The sequence below is a fragment of the Pinus tabuliformis genome, chromosome 6 (genome assembly GCF_031772625.1).
Source record: "Pinus tabuliformis cultivar Carrire ecotype Pingquan chromosome 6, CPIR1, whole genome shotgun sequence".
Classification (NCBI taxonomy): domain Eukaryota; kingdom Viridiplantae; phylum Streptophyta; class Pinopsida; order Pinales; family Pinaceae; genus Pinus; species Pinus tabuliformis.
The window spans coordinates 1,655,331,528-1,655,343,877 of NC_142292.1; the positions used below are offsets into that span (position 1 = coordinate 1,655,331,528).

Below are 12,350 nucleotides of genomic sequence, written 5' to 3' on the forward strand. Positions count from 1 at the left end.
CTTGCACTCTCATACATTTGAAATACAATTCTAAAGGTCACAACCAAGTTAGACCCCACATTGGTGTATGAGACCCCCTTACTTGTGGGACAAGGGACCCACCTCCGCACAATGATTTGACCGCTAAGTCAATGAAGGCATACATACTCTACCCCCTCTGGTTTTGAACTTGTGACCTCTTAGGAGGAAACACATGCTCTTAACCATTAGGCCCACTCAATTTAGATATAGTGGATTTCTCTTTAAGGTCTATTTTACATAATGAGTGATTACATTGGAACCACATTGGAACTAACATCATATAGGAAATAGAAACGACCCTGGAAACAATATTAAGAACTAATATCACTTCCTTGAAATAGGAATGACCCTGACATTTCTATAATCAAAGAATCTCTTGAAAATTTAAGCTAAACAATATTAAAGTAATGTCTTGAACACCAAGAACCAAGAGCCTTATCATCCTATAACGAATCAACCTATGCAAGATCAAATTTACAAAAAAGACCTGGCAGAGAACATCCATGTACACAATCCTGCTAGAGAAAACATCTATAGTGCCAAAATCAATTGAAAATCATGATATGGGACTTTCAAATTCGAAAACTAGTTGAAAAGCATGATATGGGACTTTCAAATTCGAAAACCAATTGAGAAGCATGGGATCAGACTTCCAAGATTTTATATAACAATTATTTGAACAAAAGTTCTCGCAAGGCGGGCTTAAATGTCCAAGGAGGAAATGATAGGAGAAAGGCTTTGCCAGAAATTGAAAATAATCCTTTCACTATTCTTTCCCAAGGGATTAAGCCAGTTGTTTCCCATTTTCTGCTATTTCATGACCCTTCACAGTTTAAAAAATTGATAGCTTCTACAAGTTGTAATCTTAGCAGCCAATCAAATTTGAAATGAATTAATACTTTAGGAGAATCTGGAAGCCTACCTAAAATTTCAACGAAACAGAAGGCATACAATTTTGTGCCATCAAGAAAAAAGTAAATCCACACTTCCCCTAAAATCTATAAGGACATTGGTTCTTGCCACTAATACAATGAAGCCCTCTCTATTTTCCATGACCAGAGTTTATAAAGAGAGGAGATACAATTCACATAAGTACCAAAACATTGATAAGTAGCTATAAAAACTACAATAGCCCATAAACATTATTAACATAATTATATACAAAAATAATACCACCAACTAAAGCAATATCGTTCCCTTCCTTTCCCACCTCAATTCCTACAGGTTATCACATTCACTTCAATAGAATGTTATCCTTACTCCATCATAAAAAATGTTTCATGTTATACATAAGTTACATCTGTTATAATACATGAAGAACGAAAAGAAAGGCTTGTGGAAGATAAATCTGACACTTCAAATCAACAAATCATGCACCACTAAATCAAAATCATTCAAGGTTAAACACAAAAAAATAGCTTTAGGACCCACTCCAACAGTAAAACCGATATCAAAAATGCCAGAATTGTTTATTTTTAATTTTTAAGATGCTTTAAGGGTTCCCAATAAAATTCCTATAAATCAGCTATCTCATTAAAACAAAGAACATGATCCAACAACTTAAAATTGATACTAAAACAAATATAATGAAGCCTGTATTTTTAGGATAAGAAAGACAAATGAACCATATTCAAGAAGGTATTAGCAACTCATAATTCTTAGAAAGACTCACCCCAAACAGATTTTGCATCGGTGTTACATTTGAGATTTGCTCCTAAATCCTGATCTTTTTTGGTCTCAAGCTTCATGAGATGCAATAAGATAGAGACCTCATCTAGGTTAAAAAATTAAAATCAACAAAATCTTGACCAAGAAAATTAGAATATTGGGGGTACACCATGGAAAATTTTAAGGGCTAATGTTCGTCCAGTGGGCTAATTTTCCATGATTTTGCCACAAAAAAGATTCACCAATTTCCAATTTTATAAAAGATGATTCGCCCAAATTTTAGAATATAAAATTATTTTACCTTAAAAATTGCCAACATTATATAGAGACTATATATAAAATCATTCTAAATTTGAATAATTTTACAAATATATCAATAAACATTTTATAGTTTGCATAGTAGGGATTAGTGAGATTCACCAATGTTTTTAAACTTCAAGAAAATTTTCCATCCTTAAAATATTCCTTGGGGTAACACCAAACACCTCTAGGCTTTCAAAGCTACAGATATAATGGACTCTAAGAAATAACATTTTGCATCTCCTTGCTTCAGAGAATGTATAACAGGCAATAAGAACTATAAAGCATCTAAATCTAACCATTTTCCATACTACTGATAAATTGAATATATTGAGAACTAAATATAGCTACATATTCATGGATAATTTGTTTCATCATAAAGAAAAGACTAATAAAATCATATGCAAGAAGCTAAAAAATGTAGTGAACATCTATAAAAGGAAATAGGTAAGTTAAATTTACAAAAAGTAAATTGATAAGAAATGCAAGTCAAAGAACCAAAACCATGGCAACTAATTTGTGACTATACAACTGTAGCAAGAGTCACTGCAAAATCCAGGTTCCATTTTCACTATGATATGTAGGATAGCAGTAATATATCATTTCAAAATTAAAGAAACACTCCTAGAGTTTTCATCCTCTCTTCAAACCCTAAACCTAGGGCAGAACTCCCAATGAATAATGTGTAAATTAAGAAGCTAACTTCCAACAATGCACAAATTTAAACCATAGAAGTTCAGTTGGATGCACTAAGTGGGGGCTCAGGGGTCTGTTTTACTGCAGTGTGGTTGGAAAGTGAACCAATCTCATCTGCCATTTGTCCTGCTTGACCTTCAAGTATTTTTTCCATTGGGTCATGCACTTCCTTCACTGGCTCTGCATGTTTGACCTGGGCATAGTTCTCCAGTGTACTTGTACCATCAAAACCATTCTCCTTTGTTACATCAATTGATTCTTGCTTGGGTTCCTGAGGCTCTCCCTTACTCTCCAAATCCTTGTGATTTTCTTCATTCTCCAACACTGGATCTTTCTTTATGGCACCTTCTGCCCCTTGTGGTGCCATCTCTTTTGCCTTCTCATCCATTTTATTTATTTCTTCAGTTTTGGACCCATGTATTTTTTCTTTGTTTTCTATTTCCCTTTTGTCATCACTCTCTTCTTCTGCTTCCTTCTTCTTATCAAGATCATCTTCTCCCTTCCCTTCTTCTTCCTTTTTGTGATCAACATCTTCCCCTGTTTCAGCCATATCTTCCCCATGATGGGTATCATGCATTTCCTCTTCCTTACTAGCTTCTACTTGTGATTCTTGTTTCTCTGCATCTTCTGAATCTCCTTTTGATTTTCTAGATCTCTTTGGTTTTTTCTTCGATTCACTTTCTGGTGTTTTGACTGGTGATTCCTTTACTTTTTCACTTATCCTTAAAGATCTCCTTGTTGGTGTTACCTCACCTATGGTATATGGATTTCAAAAAAAAAAAAAAAAAAAACAAACAAACAAAAAACAAAAAAAACAAAACAAGACAAAACAAAAACAAAACAAAACAAAACAAAACAAAAACAAAACAAAAACAAAAAACAATAACAAAACAAAACAAAAAAAACAAACAAAACAAAACAAAAACAAAGACATGTAAGAACATAAGTTCAGATCAGGAAAAACCAATAAAATAACAAACTTTACCTCTGCTCCAATCAAATTCAGAGATAGACGGCCCTCCTGGATTTTCCTTCAAGTATCACTCTAGTGCCCTTTTTGTCTTGAATTCTTCACCTGTTGGGGTGATAAAAACAACTTCATATTTTTTGGGTGTCTCACCCTTCTTTAGAATAAGCTGGAAAAAGAATTTCAGCACAGTACAAGATATACCATTGAATCTCTACAATCAGTTTAGAAATTCAAAAGAGCATCTCATATATGAATCCAAAACTTGTATTGTGCTCACTGCATCTACATTGTAAAAATTCTTAAACAATTGAGCGATAAATAATCTTTAAGACATAGATTTATTTGACAACTAGTTAGGGCTTAATGTTTTAAAATAATTTCGATTTGCATTGTGACGGGAAGGAAATAGCTTCCTTTGGGAATGACACAAAAGAAAATTTAAGTATTTGAGTTGGCAAAGCTTAGGGCTGAAAGCTTAACACCATGTTCAAGCACCTGCGTTCTCATTGTAACTTGAGAGGCCCACACTAACACATTATATATTCACTGTTTTCTCTAGTACTCCTAAGGTATGAAATTGATTTGGTGAAACATGGGGTTCAAAACCTCACTTCATGCTTATTAAGCACCCAGTCCCTATTTATTAGGCACCCACATTTTCCTCTATGTTTGCACCTGCATTTCCAACTTATGTCATTTATGTGAACACTCTTGACAATGCCACCAATCATTGTACAAGAGAAATGTGCAGGGTTAGCAGGAATACTCATCATGGATGGATATGACTAACACGTAAGGAAAGGAGATAGGTAGAAGAATATATGCCACTGAGAAAAAAATCAGTTTATATGGCGGAATAAACTATTAACAATTGCATTTTATAGTTCATGTCACATATAAGTGATGGTGGAAGCACAAAAATATCAAGGAAAATGTCTTACAGTAAGCACAAAAATATCACTTGTTGAAAATCACTTGAAAAAGGAGGTATGATATCTGACTCAAGGTGGGAATTACACTGTCTTCTCCAGTGCACTCTTCAACTGATTCTAAAACATCTGCAGGCTGGTTTTGTTATGAAACCAGCTCAAGAAAAAGATAGAAAAGATAGATCAACGCCTTAAAATTCAGCCTCTTCGAGGGGGCAACCTCCTTTACATTACATAAATGAACAATTCTTGGATGATACAAATGAAAGGACCTCCTTTCTATATATAGGAGTCTAAGGGGTCATAACATAATTAGAGCCAACATAACAATAATAATGTAAGGGCACAATAATAACAATAGTGGGCTTCTATGGGGCACAATAGTAACAATATGGGCACTACATGGGTACATCAATATAATAAGTGGGTTGTACTAATAGCAATAAGGGGTTACACTAGTAGTATAGGGGCCTAACAGGTTCTACATTCCACATCCCATCAATACCCCTTTTGCCCCAAATAGCCTACCATTGGCATTGGTGGACTTCAAGGTTATGGTATCCCAGATATAAGGGCCACTGGTGGTGGTGCCATCCAAGTAACCCTGGTTGTATTTGTAGGCCTTCGTGGAACCATAACATGCTATTGATGGGGTTTGGGAAATCTCTCTGCAATCTTTGGAATTACAAGGAACATATGCTAAAGATGAGGATTTTCTGGGTCTGAAAGTGGGAAGAGGCTTTGTGGTAGCAGATTAGATCTTGGGATTGCAATTCACCCACACAAGATCGCTGCCTGTGTCTGGAACCAGGAGAACTTGCTGAGGAGGGGTTCCCACATTCACACTCATGAAGTAAAGAGTAGATCCTATGTCTACTACACCAAAGGCTAATGACATTTCAAAGCCTGAAGTTCGAAGCCTCCTGTGAGGATAAGAAGTATTCTTGTATTGCCAAGACCTTGTTCTGATGGAGTCCACACGTAAAAAAATTTGTATCACCTCATGTCTTCTTGTCAATTGCTCATGGATCATCTTCATCTCCATCTTCAGACTTATATCTTCACCTCCATTTGCATGTTGCAACAACAACACACAGTGCAGGTTGAAAAGAAACACAAACAAGACATGTTTGCCCATTTTCGTCTGCATATAAAAGAAAGCAAAATCGGTGTCACCTAGAACATGAACCAATACTGCTTTGTACATGGGTACTCAATGGTTTTATTTATAGTTTATATTAATGTTAAAATAATAAATTATAGCTAACTACAATAAATGGAAACACAATAGATACAGTAGGCATGGTGTTGAAAACAATATTTTCTTAATAATAGATACAGTACATAAACAGTCAACAAGGTTCTACAAAGGATAAAGAAAATAGATATAGTTATTATATTCAATAGCAAGTTATTCTTAGTAATGCTTCAAATAGCTAACCAAAAGATGTCCATTTACAACACCTCTACCTTATGCTGCCACATCCACCTATAGATAACATGTTTCTCGGATGGAAGTCTCGTGCTCTCTGTTGCACCAACATTTACTATGTAAAAATAGTTAAGAAATATGTAAAATATTAGGATATGACTACAAGATAACCTTGAAATAGTCAAACATTGTGGATAAAAAAAATATTTAATTCATGGAAGGCAATAGAAAGTAATCAAAATTGTACATAATACACTTTCTAATATAATAATCATTATTGAAAAACATAAAATCAAATTGAAATTTAAGAAAATACACCAATACCAGTAGTGAAGAGAGATCTTCTCTTGAGATGGCCAATAATAGACTTCTTGTAACTATTTCAGAAGCAAGGCATGATTTGATTATAGCCATCATTTCCTTACATGCTTCTATCATTTCTTTGAATAAGCCCTTGATCAGTCCTAGATGCAACTCCAGAGAGGTCTAGATATAGCTCAACAAACCCTTCAAATTTGGCAGAAATGATAAATCTTACAAATGGTGAGGATAAGGCTACAAACAATCTGCCTTGTAGGTATTTTAATATATATAGATTGCTTTCAGAAGATCACAGAACAGAGGCTTAAATAAGCATCATAGTATTCTATAAACCATAGAGAGATAACACAATAATGTCCTCCAACTTCACTCAGAATAATCCCAAATTTTGTCCATAGAGATGCCATTGAAAATAATTAGGTCAAATATCACTGAGGTCTACCAAGAAGAGGGCCCAAATAGGTCCTAGAACAGACCTGAAATTAATACAAAAATGCCTCAGACGGGGGGCGGGGGTCTCAAAAAGGTCAAGAAGGGCCTCAAGAAAGGGTTAGTCTGTGCCTTAAATGAGCCAAAAGGAAATGCAATATAGATATGAATTAGCCTCAAAAAATAAATCATTTCATAATGACCCAAAATCCTTTCAAATTGATTCAGAAGTGCCCAATAACAAGGGTATGAACTACATGATATTCAAAGTGTGATATTCAAATTGATTCAGAAGTGTCCTTTCAAAGTGCTTATGTAGTTAATATCATTTATTGCAATAATTCAAGAATTCTAGAATCTTACCAGCCATCTTGGAGATTCTGGGATAATGGAGAGACCAATAAGCAACAGAAAACTAGGAACTAGCTTTACATCATCTCCCATTGACAACCTACCTTGCTTAACAATGCATATTTTTTTCCTTTCGCTGTGTTCTCGGGAGAGATCATAGGTATATTCTGTATGAAATTTTGTGAAAGGTGGCCACCAAGTGGCCTTATTTTCCTTTTTGGAGGTGATATGTCATGCTATAAGCACTTTGCTATGTATTTTCCTTTTCCAAACCATGAAATAGAAACATATGCATTCTTTCTTTGGAAAAATAAAATCAAATAAAATTTGCATACCATTCACCTTATCAAATTCTTGTCAATCTGAAAGTTGCAAAAAATCATTTACCATTCACCTTAAAATAGCCCTTGGATCATATGCACACACTTCAAGGCCCATCAAACACATATATATCAATGTAGGCAAAAATAAGAAAGCAAAGTGCCATCACCCAAACAATATACGAGAAGCACATATCTCAATAAAGTTGCAAACAATTTAAAAACAAACTACCATCACATGTCCAAAATCCTTTACATATAGTAATTAATGTTAATGTCGTTTAGTGAAATCACTGAAAGGAAATTCCCAAAATTTGATTGAGGACTCAATTGACAATAATAACCAAGTGCAATTTAGCTATTGTAGACCCCATGCGTATGGCCAAAACATAAATACTTCCAAAAAGACTCTAATGGCACATTTGAACTACAGAATCTGATTTTTATGTCCAATTTAAAAAATAGGAAATCCAACTACCACATAAACATTCAAAATAAAATGCACTTCATGTGCTAGACATTGCTCTGGTGTAAATATGTTGACTTGAGTGAGAAGAAACCATCTTGACTAAAGCTCATGCCATCAAATCCTTCATATCCTTTCTAGAAAGCGAACCATTAATCTAAAAATTCAAGGAAAATGTTAACACTAGTGAGAAGAACCACATACCTATCCACAAAACATATTCATGAAAAATGAACCACCTCTTCTTGTTTTTCATGATTAAATGGACCAACATCAAAGGGAACAAATTAATGTTTGAATAAAACACAACTACAAAAGGATGAATGGCTAGTGAAAGAAACTTACACGAAAAAGCAGGTAGCAAAAAAAGGTTGAGTTATCCCGAACATTCACCATTTGAACTGTTCACTAGACCTAAAACCAAAAAGTACAAAATTAACATCAAATTCATACAAACAAATCAACAAAAATACAACCAATAATTATTTATAAATGATCCAACATATGGAAATACATAAGGAAAGAGAAAGTAGAATGTTTTGAAAATCTACCTTGTTCAAAATTTTCAAAAAATCTGAAAAACTTTGTAATCACATTCTTATAATTTGTATGTATCATTCCTAGCGTTGTATGATAAGTTTGCAATTTCTATAACAGATTCAAGTTGTAGAAAAACATGATCTGTCAAATCATACTTATACATGCGTTGCCCATTTATTCTACTATACCAACATAATTGAAGCTCGATGCCTTCTAATCTCTCCAAAAGGTCAATGCCATTATGATAATCAAACACCCTATTACCATCCTTCTTTCTTATTCTTTGAACCCTTCCAACGTACCACGTTCCACAAGAAACACCTTGTTTTGTACTTCGAGTAACACCTTTTCTTGTAGTACGTTCATTGGGGGGAATTGAGTTGCTTTCAAACAACACCCCACAATTTGATCCAATTCCAAAGCCAATTGAAACACCCTTTTATGAAGCCTTCTCATCTCGCCTAAAGTAGACCCCATTTCTCACTTTTGTCAACCTATCTTTGGATAATTTCAGATTTCCATTCAAGTGACTAACCAAACATATTTTAAACATATCATTACCATCAAGATCCACCACTGGCTTTATTGTTTTGCTTCCATTTTATCAATGAAATCTAAAATTTCATCTAACTCGTGTCTCCACTCACTTTCCATTATTTTCAATTCACTTTCATTATGTACCAATGATGACGAAGATTGGAATATAGAGTTGGAACAACTCGGTGGAGAAGCATCAACTACTTCATCCACAATTTGAAATGTTGGATAATTTTGATCCTCTGTCCATGGTTTAACCCACCAAGAAGATTGAGTGTAATTTTCTGGTTGCATTCCAAGAGTTGATAAAATGTCTTGTGCATCCTTCAATCCAGTCTTAAGGGCTTCTATAATTTTAGCGTTTGTGCATATTGAATCATATTGCAACAATATGTCAATTTTTTGTATTTTTTCTTGGTGCAATCTATTCCAAATGATTTCTTGCTTCTTATGAGATTTATTAAAATGAAGCTCTTGGGGATTTGATTCTTCTTCAGCAACTCTATTAAGGGTTCCAACAGCATGAATCAAGTCAGTGAAATCATAGGCCCTCTCCACTCCAACCATCCCACCAACTTTACTAAAGAAGTTCTCACATACATCTGACCCAGTCAGGTGCAAAACACATGGAAAGTTAGAGTAATGATCTCGAAACAATCTCATCAACAAAACTACAAAATGGCAAGAAATTTTCACATCTTGTTGTGCTTCTTTGCTAATGAAATTTATGTTGACATTACTATGAGATTGTTTCTGTACCCAACATAACATAATGTGAAGAAATGATGAACTCGTGAAGCATTTCGAACCCTTTCCCAAAGGCTCAAACTATGAGACATAAAGATGTCAATGTAGTCAGCAACAATCATTAGATAAGTCTCTGTAGCTAGTGTCCTCTCTAAATTTCCACTTGGTGTACTTCTCAACTCTTTCAAACACCTCTGAAATTCCTTGAAGCAATGCGCTGTGCGAATCCCCAATTTTGTCGATCCATCCTCTCTATATCTTCACCCTTAAGCTTGTGATCATTCACTTTAAAAGTGTGATAAACCATTCTGACATGACCAAAACTTATATAATCATTTCCTAAAACAAATTCTTGTCAACCGCTAAACAAAGGATTCACTAGCTTTTTGTTGTTGTGGATGTAATCTTGGTCATGCAATCCTGTTACATTGCAACCATTGTACAACCTAGTTAGCCTCCACCCTTCCCAAGGAATTTGATATCGAAGACCTGATGTTGAAGAATAATCATTCAACATAAGTTGTCTTCTTCTGCTATCCCCATCCGAGGAATGACCAACAATAGGTCCCAAATTATTTTCCATGTGTTTCTTCCACACAGATTCTACCTTTTCCCATTGTTGATAAACAAAATTTGCATTGAACCTATTGCATGTTGGATGAACAACCAAAACCAAATGAGGAAGCTTTTCATGTAAAGGGTTTGCAATAATAACACGTGCATAATGGCCAATAACATTGTTCTTAAAAGAATTTGTTATAATCTCATAGCCTATAGCTCCTTCACCAACTCTCACTAAGAAATGTGATTGACATTGATGTTCTTCTTTCGTACCACAAAACCCCACCAGTGTATCGCTTTTTGCTACCCATCTAACATATTTTTTCACAATTGTTTCATCTTTAGTGAGCAATACAGGAATTGGGCCATATATACCATGCTTGGCTTTATAAGAAGCATAAAATTTTCCGACTGCCTCAAAAATATGTTCGTGCTCCCCTGGGATATATGCTAATGACTTTCTAACTTGCCTTAAAGTCATAGATATTGAAGGACCATCCAGATTCAAGCTAATAAAGCTATGTAATCTAGGACCTCCCCATAACTTGATCATCTCATAAAGGGATTTTGTGGATGTACTATACCTTCTCCCTTATTTTGCATGCATCAAGTTATGAAAAATATCCTTGACAAATTCCCAAACTACATCTTTACCTTGTAATTTTCCTTGCTTATGTGCCTCACACACATCCTTGCAAAACCTAAAGACATCCTTCCTTTCTGTCGATTCAAACAACTTTTCCTTTAGGGATCTCATTCTAATAGAGAGTGTAGCAACCTTTGTCCTCTCCCACCAAAGAGATTGCATTGTTGATCTATGGTTAGAATTTGTAACCCTTGCAGCATTCTTCATTTCATTTTGAGTCAAATAGTCAATTCTTCTACCTTTTCCTATATCTCGTTCACTTATTTTATTGGTGCACATTGATTCACAATATAATCGCATCTTGAAGTCATCACATTCTGGAACCAACTTACAAAAGTTGCATGTTAATGAATCAAATGGGATCCCTGTTTCAGAAGCCCTCTGGCAATGAATATGCCTATATGTACCATCAATACGACATTCAATACCCTCATAATATAACATGATCTTGGTATGGTTCTCTATGGCCCATAATTTTCCAACCCTTTGATCATCCATTAGGACCTTTGTTTCCGATCTCTCCCCATTTCTATCAATATAAGGATACTAATACCCCAAAAATTGTAGTAATAAGGGAGATAATTGAGCTGTAATAAGATGACAACAAACAAATAAATTTGAAGTAAGATAAATAAAATAATATACAAATTCATATTCAAGTTTAGTCTAAGTTGCTAGTTAACACACCAAATGTAGAAGGATCTGCACTTGTAGAACCCCTATGTAATACTAATGGTGATAATGGGACCAAGAACCTAGTCAAACTTTGTTGGAACTTATCATTGGTAGGCTTCTTGGGTCTCCCAACCGTGCCACTCCTCATCCCAATCTCCTCATGTGAACCCTCATTTGTAGTAGTAGCAGTGTGCTTCTTTGGATTCATGTGTTCATTTAGAGAACTGACAATATTACCACTTGTTTGCACTAAACAAAACCATTTATTGCATCGTGTACATTCAACTCTCACTTTTTTCATGTCCTTATAATCTACAAGTGTTGCTTCCACTGCCTTGAACAGATTAGGCTCTTATGTCTTTTTGAAATCATCTAGAAGTTTGATTGCTTGATCAATATGAAATTGATCTCCAACCATCATTGTCTGTTGTACTTCGTTACATGAAGGAATTTCACTACCACTTGAAATTGATAGGCATTGTTGATGGGCCCCTGTTTTCATATGATGGTTTTTGAAGTTGCATGTTGTTCGCGCTGCCAAGGATACATAGCCTGTTCCATAATCAATGTCACAAATTTCACAATGGATATTTATTTTAGATTCTTCCTTTTCTTAATATACTTTGAGAGTAATTTTCTCATTGACAAACTCTTCCATTAAACTTTTACTTTTTTTTCCCAGGATGCCAATACACTAGGATCAACAACTATGGCTTGTTCCACTGACAAAGACATATTTTC

At 34.8% G+C, this 12,350-nt stretch overlaps 1 pseudogene; it reads right to left on the reverse strand.

Annotated features, from left to right (window-relative positions):
- Positions 1–2,725: 2,725 nt before the first annotated feature.
- Positions 2,726–10,769, reverse strand: LOC149265311 (uncharacterized; annotated as a pseudogene).
- Positions 10,770–12,350: the final 1,581 nt, after the last annotated feature.